General features: G+C 35.2%; 1 long non-coding RNA gene across 8 annotated transcripts in view; it reads right to left on the bottom strand.

Moving 5' to 3' along the window:
- LOC311436716 overlaps window positions 1-21,274 on the bottom strand; it is a 149,683-nt gene that overhangs the window by 111,865 nt on the left and 16,544 nt on the right. For 3 of the 8 annotated variants that reach the window (XR_014693050.1, XR_014693051.1, XR_014693052.1), the window contains exons 4-5: window positions 19,715-19,917; window positions 19,001-19,128 (exon numbers count right to left, since the gene is read on the bottom strand). This is a non-coding gene — a long non-coding RNA (uncharacterized lncRNA). Of the gene's footprint in view, window positions 1-6,306; window positions 6,520-7,146; window positions 7,367-8,915; window positions 9,751-11,264; window positions 11,660-18,320; window positions 18,425-19,000; window positions 19,129-19,714; window positions 19,918-21,274 lie in introns of those variants that run through there. The other 5 variants (XR_014693053.1, XR_014693054.1, XR_014693055.1 and 2 more) reach the window with 5 other exon arrangements.

The following is a 21,274-nucleotide window of genomic DNA, read 5'->3' as shown; positions in this document are numbered from 1 at the left end:
GATGCTGTTAAATAAGACAGATTATTGTGCATACTAATATTAATATTGTGCATATTAATAATATGCACAAATAATAATATGCACAAAAATAACAATAATATTTGTTAATATTATTGTGCATTGTTACCACTGTTTAGATAAAACCAAAGGGATGTGCTAGTACTGCTAACACATCTGATTCCACTTTATGACATCAACAGGCATATGCTTGTTCACTAGAGAAAGAAGTTATTTTTGATATTCTTTAAGGTTCTCAAAGGTCACATAACTTTTTTAGTGCTACCCAGCAAGACTGCTTCTGCTAGTGAAAGGGTTGATGAGAGCCAACTATATTAAAACCAGATTTAATTTTGATGACAGTGAACTGCCTAAAAAATATCCACTGACCTTGTAAGGGAGCATGGTTCTATATTTCAATATCTGATGTTTAAAACCTCAAGGTCTTCATCGCAGTAGCTAGTTCAGGCTTAGGCAAAAGAGGGCACTGTAGAACTTCTCAGTGTCAGACAAAGGGACACAATTTGCTGCTCCTTAGAGAAGCAGGCTTCCAGTTTTCACTTGCATGAAATGAGGGGAGTTCTTTGGGAAATGAGCTCTACTTTTCAATCAAAGTATGTTTGTGCTTTGAAAGAGAACAGAACTCTTTTCTCTGCCTCCTCTTCCCCCTTACTAGACAAAGCCAGATGCTACCCCAAAGACAGAAATAGCTCTGATCTGCAATTCAGCTTCCTCTGAGGTTACTGGTCACCACTCTTTGCTCTGCCATGAAGAGGAGCCTACACAGGTGCTCTGCAACAGAGATGGGGCTTGGACTTGATACTCTTCAATCTCCTGTGCCAAAGTAGTAGGTTGCTCTAGTGCGTTGTTGGCAGGATGTAGATTCTGTTGTATTGCATCCATGTGCAAGCTACTGGGGGCTGTTCAGCACTGGTTATTGGCAGATACTCACTCATCCCTCAGTTATAATGTACAGAAAGGATCATAACAACCTTGTGAGGACTGTCCTTTCATCAACTTCACTATTCAACCTGAATCAATAACCAAAAGGGAGCAATAGACACCATCATAGGCATAAAGGCTGATTCACAACTGAGTCTGCTGAAAGCATATCAGGTCTATGAGTGGATGTGACTAGACCATGGGTCAAACACCCATTTCACTGTGTTGGTATACTTGTTCCCAGATTTAGGATTTATCTTCTATTTTTATTTTATGTATGTAGTTGCACAGGCTCCTGAGCACTAAATAAATCTTAATCTTGTGCCTGAGTGAAGAGATAGAGCAAAAAGTGATTATACATTATATTTCTAGTTTTCCAATCTGCTTACCAGATTCTTCTTTTTTAATATGTGCAAGTAGCAAGAGTCTATTGGGTCAACTAGCTTATAATTAATTATTGATTAGATATTACAACCGTATGCAGAGATTCATTTGGAAACCAAAGTGCTTCCTTGGTACTTATGTTAGCATTTATTAAATATGCATTATTAATCTGAATTATGTTGTGTTCAAATGTAAGCCCTTAGAGCAAAGATAATGATCACAGCATTAGTATTTGTAAAACAGAATTGATTTTCCAACGTCACCAAATTAGCTGAAATATGGGATAGGCTGCAGGTATTGAGGAACTAATGCAACTAGAGGAAGTAGGCAGGCTTAGGTTTTTAGATATACCCCAACACAATAAGTACAAAACAAATTTAGTTTATTCCAGTAGGTAGTGTACACACAAATAAGATTTAAAGGTCTTCAAAAATACTTTAAGAAGCTTTAAGAATACTTTTTTTCTTATATCTTGGGTCACACAATTTGTATTGCAAAAAGAGTCCTTACAATGTATAAATATAAATAATCGTAATTTTCCATAAGCAACTCTTTTATAGAAAGCTAGTAAAACTTCAGTAAAGTAAATGGTTGGACATTTCACTATATAAATTGAAATAAATTATTTTTCTTTCCTCGTGATTAAATGTAGTTATGTAGGAAAGAAACGAGATTGCTTCATTTGAGAAATATTACAGCTAATATTTCTGATATTTATTTTGGAGTTCTGATTTGGCATCTTAAAGAGCTCTTGAAATCTCACCACAAAATTAACAACATAGTGAGTATGCTGTGTACATAATTTTTTATAGACAGAGCCCAAAGTATATAATATTATACATGATTTCAAGGAATATGGTCATGTCAAGTGTCACTTCTCATTGGAGAAATTGAATTTTGATAAGAACAAACAACCATAAGCATCCTTGTATAAATACTCTGTCACAGCCTGTTTTATGCAGCACATCATACAAGGGTTACTTTTAACATTAAAACTTGCATTAAATAAAGCAAATAAATAAAAACAAGAAATCCCCAACTGACCCAGTAGTACACAGAACCAATGTTAGGTATTATTACAGGGATAATTTCATGCATTTGAAATTTGTCTAAGATCCTTATTAATGTTTTGGTTGTTGCCAAAATAATCAGCTGTTTGCATTTTATATTTATTTTCATATTTCTTTCATATAGAACATGAATTCAAAAAGAAAAGTACTTATATCATTATAAGCTTCACACAGACACACACAAAAAAACGTAGGGTACTGGGTGGAAGACAGAGTATTTGAAAATACCCTTCTTTCTGTCTTTTTCTTCTTAAGACTTCAAAATTATGTTTAAAAGCAGGTAAGAAGGAGCATGCAGATGTGTTATTTTGTAATTACATAGTGTGCAGTTTTTTCAGAAATATTCTTGAATATAAGGAAGGGACTGAGAGTTTAAAACAAGGCCTTTGCCTCCTCCTAGCATAGCTAAAATCAGTTAAGGGGTATTTCAATCTTCATTTTGTTGTTGTGGATTTCTTCGGCCACAGACAAGAGGTATGTTTTTCATCTAGAACATAGCTACTCAACATGAAATGTAAAGGGAGTACTGTGATAGAGAAGGTGGATAGTTGCAGTTAAGTACCTACTAACCTACTTAACACTTTACGTGAATAAAATATTGAATAAAAAATCACTTTGGGGCACACATGTCTTCAGAAGTTAAATAAAGAGAAGAGCATAATACCATTTTGATGTTTGTTTGCACTAAGGGAAAAATGAATATTAAACTGAATGCAGCAGGTTTAAGGCATGTTTGCGTGTATACACACACACACAAATTACAAACAAAGAGCAGGCCAGGGACTAGGAATACATCTTTTTGCATTACACATAACACTGTTTTTTACCCTTACCTCTTGTTCTATGTCTGTATTGTGTTTTTGCTGTTTAGCACTCCCTTCCCTATAATTACTTTTAAGCTCAGGTATCTTTACTTGTTATTTCTGCCTAAAAAGTTCATAAGAATTAATTTACAATCACAGTAGTTGGAATAAATGAAAAGAAACATCAATAAAAGTTAAAGCTTAATGAAGTGCACTATAAAAAAAATACATGCATTTTCATCTTTAAAGTGGAAGACAGTTTCTGAGAATTTTTTCCTCCATTTGTACTCATAAGCATCTGCAAGTATTAAATTACATACACAAGAACTTATCTATTGTGCTGAAAATACAACATGATTTTCAGTGGAAAAAGTAACAGAATAAAGTGGGATATGAAAAAAGGCATTATATCTAGTAGATTGCACACTGTTGGTTCACATCTTTGAAATTAAGCCAAATTATTTTAAAGGTGAAAACGTCTCTCACAAACCTACACTTATTTCATCACATATTATGGAAACTTCATTTCTGATCAAAGCTAATATAATGGTATATGACAAATGATTAAACTTTATCTCCCTTATTATTTCTCAAGTGACAACCACTTTTTATTTAAATAAAAAAATCTCTACTATTGAATATATTATTGCATTTCTGATTTTTAGATACCTGCAGTTTAACACGTTTCAGCAAAGAAAACTCACACAATTGTTTTCACAGATTCAGCACATGTGGAATGAACATGAGTTCGTGCACAAGAAAAAGATGAATTTTTCTTACGCAAAGAGAGTTTGTAAGCTTTCTCACCACTACTCCCACAATAAAAGGCATGTGAATATTTCAAACAGATTTCATAAAGGTGTATGTATGGTCTGGAAATATTTGTAGACTGCATCAACAATTTATCCCAAGAGATTCCCACATGAATATATTCTGTCATGCCGTCATACATCCAGGATAAACAGGCATATACAAATGTCCTTTCTGTCTTCTTTCTCTCAGAAAGTTAATTCAGCAAACTCAGGATGCCACTTTAGCAAGAGTCTGATCACAGAGTAACAGCAAAAGGAGAAATGGAGAGAGGAGAAAACAGTGAATGACAAAAGAAGCGAATTAGAAAAAGAAGAGAAAGAAGAACCTGCTGTGAAAGTGCAGCTCAATCAAATGGTGAGTTATCCTCAGGTACCCAATGAATGACTGCTAGAAATGAGGATGCTGGAAGCTGTGCCTTAGCTGGTGTAAAGATTCAGAACATTATTGAGGTTAATAGAGTAGGCGGGAATTTACTCTCTGGTCTTTGATACAGGTTGGATGAAAGTCAGAATTTTAATTTGTTTGTAAATCTAAAAATCTATTTTTCATTCATATTTCAAAAGAAAATCGATAGTTTTTATTTTCTATGAAATAAAAGTCCTTCCAAAATCAAGCTGCTGGGGGAAGGAAAGAGGGGAAAGAAAGAGGGGAAAGAAAGGAAAAAAAAAAAAAAAAAAAAAAAAAGAGGGAGGGGTTGTTGTTTTTTAGGATGGGGCTGGATGTACTGCATGTTTGAAGGTAGCTGTATTCAACTACTCTGGGGAAAGGCAACCTTCCTTGCGTTTATACAGACCACAAAACGTGTGTACTCTTTTTTAGTAGAAACAATAACAAGAGCTGGGGATTGTCCTGTTCAGGGCTTCCTCTGTGGCATTTTGTTCACATTAGCATGCACTGACCACAGTTCTTGTTTGTGTGCATACAAACAAACCACCAACTCTGCTCTCTCCCTACTCCCTCATTTTCCCTTCCCTTCACACACGATCCTCCTTAGAGCTATTGTGCTTAGAGGTACAGTCTAGCCCACAGACATTAATTTAATTTAGTGTTGCTAAATGACTAAAACGTTATGGTCTTTTTCAATGCTTTGCTTTAAAAAAAAAAATAGGGAAAGGAAATATTGATTTCTAATTTGATTAGGCTGTAAGATTTACAGTTTCCTTTGTTCAATTGTTAACTAAGGTCCTACCTATCTATTAAGTATTTTATTTGGAGATAATGGGTGAGTGCATTGTGATATTTTTTCATTGCTGTCACCCATCATGACTATTTAAGTCCAATTTCAAAATGTATGAACGAGAGCAGTGTTTGCGTCCTTATTCAGGCATTAGATCACTGCTACCCATGTGCAGGCTTTACAGCCTTCATATGGTGAAACTAGAGAAAAGCTGGGGCTTAAGGTCCAATCATTATGTCCTTGAACAAAGTCTTTCATTTCCTTTTGGAATTTGAATCTCATTTCCAGACCAGTCAGACTGTTTGTAACCTCAGTATGATCCATCTATTCCAGGCTGCACTTGTGCAAGACCTTGGTGCCATAAAGCACAAATTTATGACAGCAGTTTACTAATAGGTGTATGCTTAGGACAGGGACAGATTCTAACAAAAACACAGATTATAGGAACCGTGACTTGAAACACATAAAGTAACTGAAAATTGATTTTAAGATTGCCCAGAACCAGTTTCAAGTATAGGATTCGTTCCTCTAAGCTAAGAGTGTTTTACTTAGTGTATGAAAAAATAGAAAATGTTAGCTCAAGAGCTAGCACTCTTAGAAAAAGACGTGTACTTAAAAAGAGAAAAGGAAAGCAGAGGTGTTACTAATGTAACACCATTCTCACTGTGCTTAAGTTTGGTTTTCTGGTGTTACAAAAAGAAAACATACTCAGAGGTATTGGCCTACAGCTGTTCAATATGTTCTCAAGATGATCTGGAGAATATTAAGGATGGGCATTCAGGATGCACATTTATGTATTGTGGAACATCATTAAAAAGTACAATGAATGTACACGTAATTCCATATATAACTGTTAATTATTTAAAGTACATATCTGAATACAAAGTAACTGGTACTTAGATAAGTGAACTAAACCACTGAGTGATAGCTGGAAATGATTTTAAATTTTCTCTGTAATTAGAGTTCCTTAAGACAAACATCTTTTGGGGAACAGAGTATATACTCTAAGACTCAATCCAATCAATCCCGTTTACTTATGTTAATACTTACATGTGTGTATATAACATACATTGTAATGTTTTTCAACCCAAACATGCATGATAAATGATTAAACTTAGGGTTTACTTCATAAGAACATTTAATTTAAAGCCTTCTAGGAGTCTTTAACATAGTTCTTCTAATATACCTTTAAATCAAACCTTCACAAGGTCCTCAAGAAATAATTTTAATAGATAAATGGGATTGAAAATGTGTCTTGTTCAGCTGTCTTGTTAAGCACTTCATGAGGCACTTCAGTCTTGCCTCTCCCAGAAGCAAGTTTTCACATCTAATTCTAGGAAAAGAAATATGATATACAGTAACATTTATCTGAATATAAACATCAAAGCAGAAAGCTTAACAAACATAGAAAAACAAATTCATCCAGAAAAGATGCAGCATCAGCACTTGCTAGAAAATGTGGTCTCCCAGGAGATACAAAGACATCCCCCTATGTGAGCTAGCACCAAAGGTAGAGAAGGTATGAGGGATCAGAGAGCAGCTTTATGAATCAGCTGATGAAGTCTGCTACTAATTGGGTAAAAAATATGAATGAGAATACATAAAAATGTTGTAGTTCCAACCCAACAAGTTTGGAGCAATATTTCCAACTCTCTCAGTAATAACAAAGAGAGCTTATGAAAAACATGCTCATTTCGTGCATCGTGCTTTATCAGAACCTATTTGGTAACAGATAAACAAAGCATTCAAATTTGGAAGTGTCCAGAAAGTCTCAGTCAAAATTCATTCTACCTCAAGCTTTGAGGAGAAATGACAAAAAATAAATAAAAATAAAAATCACATCCAGTGAGTGAATTGCCCATCATACATGTACAATACTTGGTTCACTGACTGACTTATCACTGAGAGAAAGAAATCTATTTGTAGGCTGTAAATTACTAATCTGAAACTTCCATGCTAGTAGCTTTTAATGCAGTTTATTTCAGGAATACTGAAAAAACAAACAAACAAACAAACAAAAAGCAACCAGGGTGATGCATCTTTTCTTAGTGCAAAATATGTGTTACAGTTTAGAAATATTGATGAAAAGTGAAAATCAATTTCTTCTGTTATACCTTCATGCAGAGATCATTTGATAGGTGATATGCTGAAGGTTCAATCATTCTTACATTTTTTAGCACCTACGGAAAAAAATCCAAGTGGATAAAACAAAATGTTCAAAAAACAAAAGGGGGGGGTTGGGAGTGGGGGGCAGAAATTTAAAGACACATGCTTTCAGTATCATTACATACAACTCAATAAAAAAATGCCATATTCTTTCCCATTCAGTGCCAGATCCATCAACCACTGAACTGAAGATGCACACAGTTACTATCTTCTGTGAGATTTAGAACAAGCCTCCACATCACAGTTATCAGGGTCTTTTTTGCTATGAGATACCAGCAAGTATTAAACAGATACCACATTCTGAGGGCATTTCACTTCACGCAGATAATGTTAGACTACAGAGTACTGACTGATTAGTGTAAACGACACCTTTGCATGTTGCAGCAAACGTATTTTAAGAGAGAATATTTGCAGAACATTAAGAGCATTGGGAAATTAATCTGAAGAATACACAAAAGCACATACAGAAGTTTATTGTGGCTATATATGTAAGAGGCCTGATATCAACAGATGATTAAAATTAATGGTGAATTATAATCTAATATTATGGAAGACATAACTTATTTTATGAAACTAGATTTTTTTTCATTTTCTATTTGTTAAGTGGGTCAAATTTAACCAATTGTTTTCGTTAGATGTATTTCATTTTGATTGATTAGTTTCAGAAAATGCAAAATATTCAAGATTGAAGATTTCAACTTTCAATATTAAAGTTGAAAAACAAACAAACAAACAAACAAAAAAAATGCACCCAAATAATAAAAATGGGGTAGAAGAGGTTTAAACATGTACATGCATCATCTGCCTTTGATCATTTTCCAGCTTTACACAGGAAGCCATCAAAAATAAAATAAACTCAACCAATTTCCCTTCCTTGTTTTTATCTATTTACTTTTCATCCCACAACCTAAAGCTATCATTCTTGTCTTCTTCAAAGTTCTATTCATCTAAGTGTAAAAAATATACTGCTTAATTCAGATGTTTTTAAATATAAATACCACAGTACATCATGCTTGCAGCTGCACTTGGCATCCCTCTCCTTGATGATACAGATAAATCATGTGCAAAAGCATGTGACCTGTCCTTTTACAGCTTAGGGCTGAGATGCTCCACTATTTTCCTTATAAATAGTTGGGAAAAATGCCAAAAAGGCCCTTCCCAGATTAAACTCATTCCAGGTCTCTCTTCTTTAGCCATCACCAGTGAGACCCTGGTGACAGATCTAGCTGCCTTCACTCCAGCACATCTACCTCTTCTGAGGTATAATTTCTTTATTTTTATATAGTTTACTTCCCCTAAGATTATAAATTTTCATTTGATATTTATCTTTGAGCAGCAGCAACTCAAGTTGGACTCCCACACTGATCCACAGATTCCAGATACATTTAAACAGGACACTGTTTACAGAAGGAAGAGGAAAGACCTGAAGATTTGCTCAGCATTTACTCTTATCTACCCAGACATGAACTGTGTAAGCTGCTATACAAGATCTTGCACTTACTAAGGTCAAAGATCTGTAGTTATAGTCTCGCATTTTATGAGCTTTGATTCAGTTTGCAGACATTTCTTGGAGCTCTCTTGGTTGGTCTCACATAAGGTTTTGTGCTTTCTAATATCCAGAAGTTTTTTTGTTTGTTTGTTTGTTTGTTTGGGTTTTTTTTGTAGCTTTTGAGAGTTATATCGTTACTGTTTCTCTAATTAGCACCTCCCCTCCTCAAATATAATGTTCTTTTTTGAAGGAACACATTTCTGTTCTGGAACCATTCACTATAAACCCCAGAGTCAGGCTTGCTTACAGCACTGTCCAAACAGACATTTAATAAAGAATCTAGAAATCATGCCCAAAGAAGTGGTTAATCTTAAACCACTTAAAAGGCTTGTTTTTCTTTCTCTCTCTCCCTTTTATATTCTCTACACTTTGCTCTGGTTTGTACGATTTATCATCCACTTGGACAATAATATAGTCATCGTTTTAAAGGATTTTCATTAGTTTATTTTTCTATCTTCCTGCACACCACTAACTAACTCCTGCATTATCTTAAAGCTGGCTGTATGTACAAAGTTGGTTATCAACATTTTAATAAGCACTAACTGACTGCATGTGGTATTTATTTAAAATACTAACATATAAAGATGTGCATATTTTGACAGAGCATAACAACATGCTTTGAACAAAACAAAGGATTACTCCCAGAAACTACTAAAATGACCCATTTATATTCTTGACTATAACTATTTAGCTCACATATAACAAGTTGGCCTCCTTTTCCCCAGTCACGGATACCAACTTGTTTTTCTTCAACTAGGTAATCCGTGACACAAAATATCATGAGGTCCAGCCTCAAAAATCAGATTTCTGGTTATGATTCTTCAAAAGAGAAGCACCTGGGCATAAAAGCTGGTAAAGAAAGGAAAAAAAATGTTAAGAATCAAAAACAAAGAGTGGAAATTGTTTACTGGGAAGAGAGATAATTGTACTGTTAATTTGGAGGATCACAAAGCCAAAACAAAATTGAGGCCTTAAGTTTTTGAAGAGTATAAAGTAGTAAGGAAGATAGCAACAGCACATGTGATGAAAGGTACCTGTAATTCAGAACAAGAAAACTCTACAAATAAATTATAAAATTAATGAAGCCATGCTTACAACATTAGGTTCTCATAAAAAGTTTTTAAAATTCACAACAGATCTGACCTTGATTCTGTAGTTTTCAATTTGATTTTATATATCAAATTGACTGTAACATGGAGAAAACAAAACAAAACAAACAAAAAAAACCACCAATGCTCACAAGTACAGAAACATTATCCCTAGCTGGAAGTGTTTTGAATTTTATGATTATGTGTGTATTCTTTTGATACAGCTGTTGGGGAAAAATACAAATGCATTTTCTGGTATTAAAAGACTGTAATGAGTGAAAAATAGCTATAGTTTATTGAGTTAATTCAAAAACTTGGATGAATTGTAACTAAAAGGTAGGTCAAGGACTCCATTCTTCAGACAGTTCTCCTCTGTTTATGTAAATAAGTTGTGTTAAAATAAAGGCATTAAGCCTGTGAACCAGGCATTCACAACAATGCTTGGTATATGCTCTATGTGATGCAAGTATCTAATAGATTTTTCAATATCACAGGTCATGGATGAACTAAACTCCATGTCCCTTTGCTCTCTTTTTATTATTTTGAATCATATTATGCCATTGATTTTTAAAAGAGAATTCCCCACGGAACCCAACAGGGCTCTGCTTGGAAATCAATGGTACACTACAGCTCTAAGCACTCCATCTGATTCAGCAGCAGAGATGGACTGAAGAGGTTAAGAAAGGTGAAAACCACATCAGCAGGTAGTCTACAAATAGACCAGAAAGAGAATTATCTCCTTTCACCGAATGATTTCTTCAACTAGAAAAAGTATAAGTAGGCTCTCTCACAGCTCTTCTCCAGCTCTGCTGGCTGGCTCGAGTAGGGGGGAACAGAAACCTTGTCTCCGTGGCCCACAGGCACTGCTGCACCCCATTTACCTGGGTGCAGCTGTCCAGAAGGAGCAGCCTCTTGTGTTGGCTCTTTGCCCAGCCAACAAGAGATTCCATAGCCCAACTTCTGTAAGTTTCCACATACTTGGGAAATACAGGCAACAACTTAATGTAGTTTATTCCTCTTCTGCTCCGCACTTCCATTCAACTGAGATGCTCAAGACCCCAAAATTTCACACACCTTCAGATCTACAACACTGAGTGGTACAGAATCAACATGACTAAAATCAGCTTTTAGCCAACCATCAAATAGATTGTTGGGACAGGAATTGGGGGGGGGGGTGGGAGTTGCAGTTTATCTGCTTTTCCAATGTAGGTTTGCAAACTTCAATTTAAAAAACAACAAACAAACGAACGAAAAAACACTACTCAAGGAGAATGATTACAGGAGTTATTCATTTATAAGGAAAAGACAACCCAAATAATACAGTTTTGCTGTAAGGGTCATAAATTGCAGATCAGTGACTAGACATGCATCAAACAGAAACCAATTTTTTTAATGGCTCAAGAGGGGTAATTTATATTCTAAGGGGGTAAAAGATATATAGCATGCTACCGTATTCTCTCAGACTAATTTTAAATATGGGCTATCTCATATCCCTTCCTAGTAAATTGTCAAAGACTGATGATGAGAGTGCACTGTTTATTCTAGGTCCACTCTGCTCACATTTCTTCAACTAAATAAGCCCTCGTGCCATATGGGGAACACAACTCCAGAATTCAAAACCTGATCGCATCAGTCTTGCCCTCCCCTCTTCTGTGTAACTGCAGGCCAAACTGAAAAAGAAATTAATTTGTGCAGGATAAATCACACTTAGCATTTCAAATACAAGGAAAATAAAACTAATGTACAATTCCTTACAAATAGCAAGAACATTTGGATTTATTTTGGGGTTGATTTTTTCTTTTTGAGAGAAGAGGCCTACATCAAGAACAGAAAAAGAAAAGCACCAATGTAAACTGAAAGAAGTCTTCTCCCATGTCCTTGTATGACTCCCCTCTGATTAGAGCAAATTTCTTTTCAATATTAGGTGCTTAATAACAGAAAAGCATTTGTAACAGGGTTTCTAGTAGATGAAGCATCTGCTTTTTGCTTTCAGGAAGCAACATTTTCTTTTGCCCAGCACACATTTTAATTGCCTAAGATGCTATTTTCCTTATGAATAATTTGAATACAGATGACTTTTTGACTAAGTAAATTTTCTTCAGAACTCAAATGATGTGTGCACCGTAAAATATGGAAAGCCATGTGGCTGGGTAGCAGAAGCAAAGCGATGGAAGTATAGCATTAATTTTAATGTCATTTAAGAAATCACCGAGGTTCTTATTCCATCAGTGGCACGTGCCTCTGACCAGATGTGTAGCCTACATTTTCTTTCACAGTTGCAAAGCTATTTTCCTCAATGCTTCAGCCACATCATCCTACTTAATGTTGGCTTTCCCATTACAGACCCTCTGTCAGTTGCTCATAACAACTTGGCAGAAAATCCACTGCAAAGAAGAGTTTGGCTACAAAGATCCATCTCCATCAGTCATCCTGTTACTGTCTTTCCTTCATACACTGCACTCCTGGAACTTCACTCTTTTGACTTAAAATATGAAAAACTTATCAAAACCTTTATGTCCTGCAGTGGGAAAGCAAACCTTAGCAGCTATAATTAAAATTATTCTGTTTTATTGTGATTGAAACATAATAAAGCAGGAAAAAGAAAAGATGAAAAATGTAACTAAGCACATAATTCTTCTCTAGTGCAAGTGGCAGGTGTGAGTTTTCACTAAATCATGCAAGAGACTGTTAGATGTCATCTGAGAGTCATAGGTAACTTATAACTAAAAACTAGATCACTATCTTCCATTAACAGAATAGGGCCATACACAAATGGAAGCTTTAAATGATATCTCAGAGCCAAGAGAGAACTAATACAGCAACTTTGTTGATATCACCAGTCTATATAATTTGAAAATACGTTATCTAGCCCCTGAGAAGGCACACAAATATTTGGTAGAAGCCCTATTAGCTGCCTAGTCTAGTAAATAAATTCAAATGCTAATTATTACTCAAAAAAACGAACCAAACCAACCAACCAAACAAACAAACAAAAAAAAAACCACGATTTGACTAGGAAGAACTTTATTTTACAGAGATTGTGTTGGGAAAATTTTTCTCCTAAGGGAAATAAACCAGATACTTTTGCACCCTTGTAAACTACTTTAGCCAATGAGCAACCACTAAGTGTAATTTAACATAATCTCAAATTATTTGCATTTTCACATTTGCTGTAAACCATGTTAATTATTATTTTTCAGATTTTTTTTTTTTTTTTTTTTTAAATCAATAGAGGTATATACTCTCTTTATCTACTCCTGTTTAACAGTAACTGTGTTCAGCTAAACTGCAACAACCAGTCAGAAGAAGAAACCAACTTCAGCATTTTCTGATGTCTCTTCCAAATGTCTGATACGAGTTCTCAGTTCACTGGACCGGATGCATACACGTGCATATATTCTATAATGTAAATCCTTATGTTATATATTATTCAATTTGGTTTTTAACCGTTCCATGTAAAATCAGCTGAACTACTAGAATGCTATATCAAATTCTATTTTATAACAGTAAGTTATAGTTGTACTGAATAACCGTTGTACTCTTCAGTACAAGAGAACTTGATTAATTGAATAAATGTGGGAAAAAATGGAAATTCATTCACATGTGAAACGTTGGTTAAAGATAAATACTTAATTCCTTTGGTAAATAATAAAATATTTGTAAGAAAAAGGACACAACTTTATACTCTATTATTTTAAGTCATTAAATCCCATGTATCACTGACCATGTTATTTTCCTACATCTGATGAGACAACAGGCTCTTTGATATGTACAATTTAAGAATAAAAGTGGGAAAAAGAAAGCCCTCGCCACACTCCCTGCTCTTCCTATTACTCTAGTGACATTGTGCTGTTTATTGAGTTGTGGGATTTCAAAGAAATACACTTTAAAACTTGGAAAATGTTTCCCCTCTAGAGAGCACTACTAATTAATTCATTAGTGATGAAATGTATTAGTGATGAAAAACGTCTATGTATTTAGGTCTATCTGCTACTTAGGGAAATCTTCTCTGGGTGTTGGAAAGCAAACTATTCCCAGAAATTACTACATAAAAGCATCTGTCTGTCGGGAGGAAGTTTAGTAAAACTCTGAGGGGGAAAATTGAAATGAATTCCTAAACTGTTTCTTAGTGTTCAAGACAGTTCTCAATATTTAATGGGCACACACAAGTTGAAAAGAGGACATAAGGTGGGTGGTTTTGGGTTTGTGGTTTTTGTTTTTTTTTAACTGAAAACTTAGAACAAAAATATTAACGGATCTACCACTGGAATTGGTAACAGCCAAATATAAGCAGCAGCAGTTGTATTTACGTTCCCTAGTCATTTCCATTCCCTAGGTCTGGGAATGGCCATATAAAAAGTAGAAAAGTTACACAATTTCAGCGTCTTTTGTTTGTTTGTTGTTTTATTAAATCAAACAAGCAAACAAAAAAACCTTTCACAGCTTGATAACCTTAACAACTTCCTGTTAAATGAATGGACCCCAATAAACATTACAGGAAGATCTCTCTATACCCAATATTAATTTGACTCGAAGGAGTGGGAAAGAGGTGCAGAAGACATTAGAAATCATGAATGAACTTAAAAATTACTTGAAAAAGCCTTGAAATTTCACATATTGTGAAATGCTAACCCTTGAGTTGTTCATTTATCATAGATACTGCAAGTGTCCTAACCCAGAATACAGAATCCAATCCTCAATACCATGCTTGAGAGGCATGAAAGTAGACAAACCAAATGCTAACCAACTGTATGGGACATTCACAAAACCCTAGTGCTCTGAAGATCTCATGGTAATGCAGGATCACACACACTAGCTTATGGCAGGCTAGGCAGCTTGTTTTTCTTCTTTAATTAAGTAAGTTTAATTTATCACTTCATAAATCCAAAGAAAATTTCACTGAGTTCTCCAAGGGGAAAGCTCTTCACTAGTATAAAATTCATCACACTTGTGCTTATTTAGTGCTATTTTTTCTTTTTTCTCTCTTACAGGGCAAATTGATTCCTCTAATGTATACTAGAGCTGAGAAACTCTGCCTGGTGTGTGTGTTTCCCTATAAAAAATTAGATCATTAAGGTGTTATGTAAGCACTGTTACTGCTGCTTACTTTATGTTATTATTTTTATCTGTTAAGAATATTTTTTGGTCTGCCTCTCCGGGTGACTTGCAATGGTACAGTGGCAATTGCATAGTGCGTGGCTTACTTCAGTTTTGAAACAAGCACAGTAAAGGTCGATGACATACATCACTTTTCTGGAATTAAATCTGAAAGTACAGCTATATAAGAAACGTGGTTTTAGAATCTCAAAGCACCACTAAAGAGGAATGAACAACTTTTACCTGAACCGTAGGCTAAGCAAGCAACTGGAATTAAAGGAAAATTAAATCTGGGGTAGCCACATGCATGTAGTGGGTGTGGAGAATCTAATCAAAAATGGCATACATTTAGTGGCCTTCAGATTGTCCTTTTTCTCTTTAGCCTTTCATTTTTGTTTAGAAGTAAAAGAGCCTCTTTCAATCACCCTGAGGGGAAAAAACAAAAAAACAAAAAAAACAAAAACAAAAAAAACAAAAAACAAAAAAACAAACAAACAAAAAAAAAAAAAAACAAAAAAAAAAAAAACAAAAAAAAAAACAAAAAAAACACACTTCCATTTGCATTTTCCAGATTATTTCTCAGAACTAATGGAAAAACTTTATGTTCAGAGTTTCTTCCCTCTCCCCTCCCCGCCCCTCATTTTTCACCATTTCTTTACATGTTTACATCTACCTAGTCTAAGCAAGCTGTTGAGGCAATTTCCAATTTACAAAGCTATTACCTCTCCGCCAAGCAGAACTTGGTTTCTTGAGCAGGCAGCTCTCTCGCATTAAAATGGGTTATTTGTTTTCAAATCTAAAACTCTGAAAACCATTAAATCTTTGTCTCAAGCTTGAAAGCTCTACTTCCACACATCTTGGCTTCTAGCAGAACTTCTTTGTATACAGGTAAATCAGACAGTGTCCATGAAGAATTACTTTCTAAAATATCTTAAGACAGATCTCTAAGCTCCATATACTGATGTCAACACCTGGCCTTGCTCATGATTTCCTTTCCTTAACTGTAACCATTTTTCATCTTTCAGTCCCTCCAACCTATATGTAATTGTGAGAGAAATACAACTTTTGGCCAGGTTAAAAACAACAACAACAAACAAAAACCCTCTACATTATCTCATGAGATTAGCAGAATTTTAAAAAAGGATACCTGAATGGGATTCACACTATAAAGAGATAAGATAAAAAAGATTTTTGCTTAACTGAAGAATAAAAAGGCAAAACCCCAGGGGGAGGGGAGGGGAATCTTACTAGAATAGTACCTTGATAACTCTGTAAGAGAAATTTGAGAACCACATAGTGTATTCAGTGATCAAAGGGCTGATTAAAGCAGTTGAAGTTAAATAAGATGCTAGTTTTGTACTCTTTTCCTTTCTAATTTAGAAGTCCATGAACATTCAAATCAAGTTTCACAATAAGACTCATTCATCTAGTTCTAGGGTAATGGAGTAATCTAAGCTGGAAGGGAATCCTAGAAGTCATCTAATCCAATCCCCTCTCCAGACATGGGTCAGGGCCCAGGGCCTCATCCAGAAGGTTTCTCAGTGCCTTGGAGGATCAAGACACCACATTTCCACACATTTGATTAAAATTTCCTTTGTTATAACACCTGCAAGCTGTTCATGGCTGTCTTTCACTTGTTTACCAAAACACTTGTGTTCCTGAACTCTTGTCCTTCATTAGCCACTGATTATTGTATTGCAATAACAAAGTGAAAGGACTTCAACTTCCAGTGATGATAAATCCAAAGTCAGGTCTTGCTTGAGCATGGAGGCTAACAGTAGAGGTACACAATGAGGCACAATCACATTATGAAGCAAGAGGTGACACATGGTCTGTTGGGTGAATCACAGCTACATGCCCTCCAGGTGCTCCCAATGAGACCTACTAGAGGACAAAAAAATGGTCTCTAAAACATGAGTAAAAGATGCTGAACTTCACCGTCCAAACAAGCTAAAAGCATATCTAAAGACCTTTCTGGAAGCTGATAGCATAAGGCACTGTTATTCAGCAGTCTTTTCCTATAGTAACTCAGTTCTCCCCCATACAAACTTTCAAACTTAGCTGTATTTTCTCTTCTCATTGACTTGTTTAGAGATACGGGCTAAGGATGAGTTATCACAGACTTGGGCTTTCCAAAACTGGTGAGCAGTGAGATTAGCTTTATCAAAATGGTGAAACATGCCAAGGGCTCAAGCAGACCTTGGAGAGAAAAAGAAAATAACAAAAAATTCCTACCACCATCCTGTGAGAGAGGAGGTCAGAAATGCTCTTGTATCACGACAAGAAATGACACAAGTGCTCAGGCAATATGCCATAACTCTCCACTCTAGACCTGAGCCTGAAGAGGTAGTCTCTTCTTTTTATAAGGGTGAATAAATTTATGCCCGTCTCCTACCACTATATTATGACAGTTCATACACTTCCATACCTTCCGTAACTCCAGTAAATGCCCTTTACCAGGAAAAATAACAAAAAACTGAGCAGACTTTAAAGTGACTGTGATGTCAGAGCATCAGGCACAAAATACATAAATAAATAAGTATAAACTATATTCTTTTAATAGACTAAGGAGAACAACGATTGGAATGGGCACAAATTCAATAAATATCTGCCCTAACTGGAAAGAAAGTAAAGTTGAACAATAAGGTAACATGGCACCAACATCTTACTGGTAATTTGTATTAGTTTTAAAGGAAAATGTATGTGCTAGGAGAAAAAGGTCTATGGAATGACAGAAAGAAGAAATGAAAAATAAGAGCCAGAAAACATCCATTAATATAAAAATGCACTAAAATTCAATATAAAGCAAATAAACACATTCAATAATACTCTGCAGAATCAGAGCAATTAATTACAGAAATCTGAAAACAATCCAGAGTTTATTCAGTATGGTTGCAATGAGATAATAGGCAAAATGATGATTACAGAAATCAAAGGACAGACCGATCAGGAAGCATGTATTATTTACAGAAAGCTGACTCAGATGCATCGCATCTGAGAAACAGATCTGCATGTAGTCCAAATACTGTGACTTACCACAATTTACAAAATTACTAAGCATTCAGCCAAGACAATATACATGAGACCTGGTGAGCCTAGCCCTGATAGTGTTATCCTGCAATCATTACTATTTCTATCAGAGAAGGAATTTCTAAATTTCTATTACAGCAACAAATGCCTCCTGAAACTAATTGGCACTCACTGGAAATCTCAGTACAGAGGCTAATGAAATACCTTTTGAGCCTGAGAGTTTTTGAAGAGATGATCTCTCCAACTCAAAACTCAGACTCAGTAATAAGGCAGGATAAGGAAGCTTCCTCCACTAGTGCTCGTCCTCACTGTAAAAGAATGGGATTCATTCACACATCCAGGGAACCCAGGAAGCCCCCATTCAGAAAAAAAAAAAAAAAAAAAAAACAATGCTGCACTTCACTGTTCACAGGGAGAGGATCGCAAAAATGTTTTATATTTGTTTTGGGTCCAACTCACCCCTTCCTTTAATTTTGTTGCTTGGAAATAGCTGGAACCATGGCAGAATGCTAGCAACAGAAAAGTAAGAAGCCCCTGGAAGTCACCACTGATCCTAAACCGTCATCAATAGTCTATCCTAAAAGCATAGTGTCTTCCCAAATCTTAAGCACAGTTCAAAGGACTTTCACCTACATCTGCTAAATCTTGAGCTACTCAATTGATATAAACTGAAGAGTTCTTACTGCAGAGCTTCTCCTACTCAACTAAGTTGATGTTTGGAAAGAAACAAAGAAAGAAAAAACAAAACAAAAAAAAAAAACACAAAAACAAACAAACAAACAAACTACAAAAACCACACAGCAAGAAAAATAAATAAGCAAAAACTCTGTATATTCCTATCAGATGACCTATTTTTATTACTCAGAGTGAAAATAAATACCTACCTGACAGGCAAAGTTGAACGCTGAGGAGAATACCTTAAGCACCAGACCACAGTTTTCATTTAGACAATAATTTGACGTGTTCACAATGCTGGAGAAAGTCTTTGACCAGAGTCACAACTATAAGTGACCTAAGCAGTTTGGAAACAGCACAATAAGCTTAAGACAGAGCTCTTCAGAAAAAACAATGCATAAGATATGTATTCTTGAACATGAGGTCATAACTGCAGTTCATCTGCCTTTTAATCTTTTCAACTATAATGATACATTCTGGCTATTATTTAGCTCAAGAAAATAAAATTAGACTCTTAATACTGATATTTTAGATAACCCCAAACTTGTCAACTTGTCATCTACTGCTTCACTTTGCATTTAGTATAGATCTTAGATTAGGCCTTTATAGGCAACCTGATAATTAAGAAGAACCTGTTGATAAGCAATTACCATAACAGCGAATTATATAATTATATTAATAACTGTATTACAACACAATATTTTTTATCTGTTAAAAAACAAAACAAACAAACAAAAAAAAACATTTAGCAGAGCTAACTTGCTCTTTAGAAAGTTAGACTAACTAGCTCTTTAGAAAGAGCAAGTTAGAGGTATATGTAACTCTCACTGAAAAGATGAGAAAGGATTTGTCACACAGGTGGTTTTCAAAAGGGATCACCTCTAAACTACACTTTGGAGACTCATTAAGTAGGTCCTACTCACAAGACGCCAGGCTTTCATTTTGGCACAAGAGGATCCACGACTAAAGGGTGGTAAATCTGTGCCAGCGCATGCTGCAGCTTCTGACAGATAGGAGCACTTTATATCCCCTTCTCTTGAGAGGTGCTATGCAACTCTGCAGGTTGTGGAGTCTCACTGGAAGGTTCCATGGCAACTGCAACTATGTTCTCAGGTATATCCACTGCCTATGAAAAACGCACAAGCAAGTCAAAATTTCTCTGCAGTTTTCTTCTTTGAGAACTACTTTGAATCTCTGGATTTTGTTGTGTCATTTTGTGCCTACTCTGACAGTAAAGATAATTACAAACACTTGAGTGGGTAGATAATAATGTAATTAGTTATTACATTTAATAATTTATCTCAATTTTATTGCTAACCAAGAGCCTTCAAGATGAGATACCACTTAAATAGTGTCAGCTCTAAATTTGTCTTCTGACAAAGTTTTAATGTTTGTATGGCTTAGGTTTGTTTGTTAAATACATGTGTTATTTCCACTAACTATTTGAAATTATAACCCTCTGGAAAAAAATAAATAAGTCTAGAAGTCTATAATTTGTATATACCAACCTGGCCATTCAGCTTTGGCTCCCTAGTTCTTTAATTCAGACAATGCACTTGTCTCAAAATCTTTTTATTCTATTTAATAAGGAAATTTCAGGCTTAGACAGAGATCATTTCTTTCCTCTCTTGTATTTTTGATTTTAGCATCTTCTACATTACTGAGGTACATTTGAGTTTGCAGCCCACCCATACTGGTTTGTACTGATTATTTCTAGAATCAGATGAGAGTAATCACAAGATTACATCTTTGTCTTGGCTAGAAATGCTGAAGACTCCCTGGAGTTAGTGTTTCAGCAACTCATCTATGTCATATCACTTGGCTTAATTACATGCTTTCATATTAATAATCATGTTTTACACTAGATTTCTTTACACAGAGACAAGGATTTTTAGGTAAGAACACTCCCCTGCATGAAAATGAATTTCATTACAGGGAATTTAATTTCAGTCCACACAAATCTGTATAGTAAATGAAATTTTCACTATTCAAACTTTAGCATACATAAAACCTGCAGAAGGCTAGCACTTCCTTACTCCTGTTTTAATAGGCTTTGGATAAGTAATGTTTACTTATTTATGTAAAGGTGAAAGTACATGCAAAACAAAACAGACATCAATACTGAAAAGGAAGGAAGACAGGAGAAAAAAATAACAAGCAATAAAAAAGTCTTGAAAACATTTCCTAGAGTGGAACAACAGAAAACTAGCATGTTCTGAGTGCTTTTCCTAACCTGGTCAAGGGTGACAAAAGGGAATTCGTTCATGCTCCATGGAATACTTTTAACACCGATATAGGTAATAATGCATCTTTGAAGATTAGTTAATACGTATCTTCTTAAAAATAAAAGTAAAAACCAAAAACAACAACAACAACCCCTCCCCCCACCCACACAACACAGGGTACAAGGAAGATATCCTTTGCTGCATGAAGATTCCAGAATAGCTAAACCCACTTCATTTTTACATTATTTTCCACATCTT

The sequence above is a fragment of the Aythya ferina genome (genome assembly GCF_964211825.1).
Source record: "Aythya ferina genome assembly, chromosome: 4".
NCBI classification, from domain to species: Eukaryota; Metazoa; Chordata; class Aves; order Anseriformes; family Anatidae; genus Aythya; species Aythya ferina.
Note: the sequence above shows the minus strand (reverse complement) of the source record. Positions and strands in the feature narration are given on the sequence as shown.